Here is a 3,183-nt window from a genome sequence, read left to right on the forward strand (position 1 = left end):
TTATTGTAGGACAGAGAATAGCCTACCTGATCTCTAAATTTTCCCTGTTGGTTAGGTTTCCTAGTGCAGGAAGGGGCTCTTTAACTTGAAGGGAGAGCAAAGAAATCAGTGATTTTATGCAGTACCAGGTCTTGCCGTCTACATCAGCCTTCAGGTAAGATGTACCCATTAGTGTCTGGTTGTTACAAAGCAACTAAATTTTCTAACTGGACTTTTGGTCTGAAGCATAAAAAGGAGTTTTTACCAGGTAAACATGGTCAAAAGTCCATGCCTAGAGATGACATAGGACCTAGTAAAACCAAAGTTGTACTACTAATGGTCATGTTGTCAAAATTCCTCATATATATTCATGATTATACCAAGTAGATTAGTTCTGTGCTCAGCCTTCTTTACAGAGGCTTCTGTGTGCTGTGTCTAATAATTGATGGAGATATTCACAATGGATCAAAGTGCTGAGAATGATTGACAGAGTGCTCAGTCATAGAAGAGTCAATGATGTCACCATCTCGCCCAAATGTTAATTTCATATATATGAAGGAAGGAAGGAGTATAGAGTGCATTTCCTCAGAGGATTAGGACTGACCCAGGGGTTTATACCTCCTTCTTCTCCAGCTGGACTAGGGCCTTATATAAGAAGTATCATGCTCATGAATATGCAAATTACTTGAGTCTATGCTGGTAAATACAGGGATGTCCACACCCCAAAACAACATCTGATCAGTGTCCTCTGCAAGTCAGTGAACAAACCATACCTAAGGATGGAATGGAGCTGGATCATCGTCTTTCTTCTGTCAGTAACTACAGGTAAGGTTCTCTCCTATTCCAATCCTGAAGTGCAGACAGGGACTGAGGTGACAATGCCATGGACTCTACCTTTTTCTCCACAGATGTCCACTCAGAGGTCCAGTTGCAGCAGTCTGGGGCTGAGCTGGGGAGACCTGGTTCCTCAGTGAAGTTGTCCTGCAAGGCTTCTGGCTACACCTTCACCAACTACTATATGTACTGGGTGAAGCAGAAGCCTGGACAGGGGCTGGAGTGGATTGGATACATTTATCCTTCAAGTGGTGGTACTAGCTACAATCAGAAGTTCAAGGGCAAGGCCACACTGACTGTAGACAAATCCTCCAGCACAGCCTACATGGAGCTCAGCAGCCTGACATCTGAGGACTCTGCCATTTATTACTGTGCCAGAGACACAGTGCTGCAACCACATCCTGAGTGTGTCAGAAACCCGAGGGGTTCAGGAAGCTACTCTTGGACTGAGATGACAGAGGAGATAGCCTGAGGACTTGCTCAAAAATAATCATTTTCAGCACTCATTTTTTTCCTATTCCTCTTTACAGTCTTATAATGCCTTTGTCACCTTTGTAAAAAGACATCTACAAATAAAATGATGTTGATTTAGGTTACCCATAGAGAACAACAGACCTTTCAACATCTTCACCAATGGTCACCTCCATTGACAAGTTTATTTTAAATAAAACAATAAGAAAGGGAAAACCATGATGATGCATTGATAGAGACCAGCTGCATCACAGAAGGGATAACAAGGTGGGTCACAGTGGTGGCACAGCTTTCTGCTAGGGACTCTGCAACAGCCCAGGTGAGGCTTATCTTCCTTAGGTCCCTTTGCCAGGATGCTAGAGACACAGGGTAAACTGAGGCTGGTCACAGCAGGGTTTGGCCATTATGCAGGGGAATCTTCTAGTTCTGGCCTCTGATTTGAATGCAATTCTACAGTGTACTGGAAATGCATATATTAATTGACTGTAGCACCTTGGTTCAATTACTTGTCTAATACCTGCTGGAGAAATTACTTTCAGTACCCAGATACTTCCTGGATGTCTAAATAGCCCAAGAGTGAATCCCTGAAGCAGAAATTTACTGCTGAGAAACATTTTTCAAAACACAGGTTGTAAATTCACTCCAGTCCAGAAAAAGCAAATAGTTCGATACCCTCTAATTACCAAGCCTTTTTCAAAGTCACCAGTCATTGGTTTTATAAATCATAGTGTTTCCTGAAATTATAAGTGAAGTAATTCATGTTCGGTATTCAAGAGTAACATCCTATCTTTATTTTCATGTGTGCTTTCAGTAAAAAACATAGTATCACTTTGTATTATAATAATTTCATTTAAAGTTTATGTCTGATGTGAACATTGTGTTCTTTCATGTTTGAATTGACTGGTCTTTGAATGTTTATAGGGACAAATTCAGGTGGGGCAGGCTGAATTCATCAAAAAGGGGCAAAGTTTTCACCACCCCATGGAATTCTGTATTCTCTCCCTTGATGTATCACAATAACATTAGATTTATAGGACACTCTTCCTGAGCTATATCAGATGTTTGAGAGAACAATACTATCTAAAAACCATCTCAGGGATCTTCCTTCATCAGAATGGGAGTAACAAAATAGAGATCATGTACCAGGTAGTGAGTACAGAGAGACCACTGTCAGTTACAATATATTTCTATTTATAGATTGCATCAAGGTAACATTTAAGTTAAAGAGTCTACAAGTTACATATCGGTGTTATAGAAGCTTTACTAGTAGAATTTCATGATAGAGATTAAACCACACAGAGTAGATATCAGGTAAAGGAGAGCTGCCTCCACATTACCCAAACAAAGTCTGTGCTAACCAGGCCTTTTGGAGGGAAAATAATCTTACAAAGCTGATATGAAAATGTTTGTTCACCAGCACTGAGCAGGCATTATGCTCTTCCCTGAATATCATGCCTCTTCCAGGCAGTTCAATGAGGCAGTGCATGGTCACAGCTACATGAAGTCCTGGTCTTTAAGTTTCTGTTTCTCCCAGAGCTTGCCTTTTTATCAGAAACTAACTGACCTTCTTATGGTTTAGCAGTTAGACTAAACAAAGATTAAGCAAGATATTCTGTGTGGCAGAACATTATGGCCCTGTCTGGAATTCCCTCTGTTTTGAGATAGCCTGATGCTGGGTTGCCATAGCAATATGCTTCCCTGTCTCCTGCCTTATAAAACCTGCTGCTTGAAAAATAGAAGTTTGAGAACTTGATCAACATTCAGACTTGTACTCTTTTTTTGTGTTTTGTGTTTTGTCCCTTATTTAGGTGATTCTCCTCCAGAGATTTAGTCGAACCCCCACTGGTCAGGGCAAATAATAAAAAGAGCATGGTACTGGAAAGAAACAGACATACTAAT

The sequence above is a fragment of the Acomys russatus genome, unplaced genomic scaffold (assembly GCF_903995435.1).
Source record: "Acomys russatus unplaced genomic scaffold, mAcoRus1.1, whole genome shotgun sequence".
Lineage (NCBI taxonomy): Eukaryota > Metazoa > Chordata > Mammalia > Rodentia > Muridae > Acomys > Acomys russatus.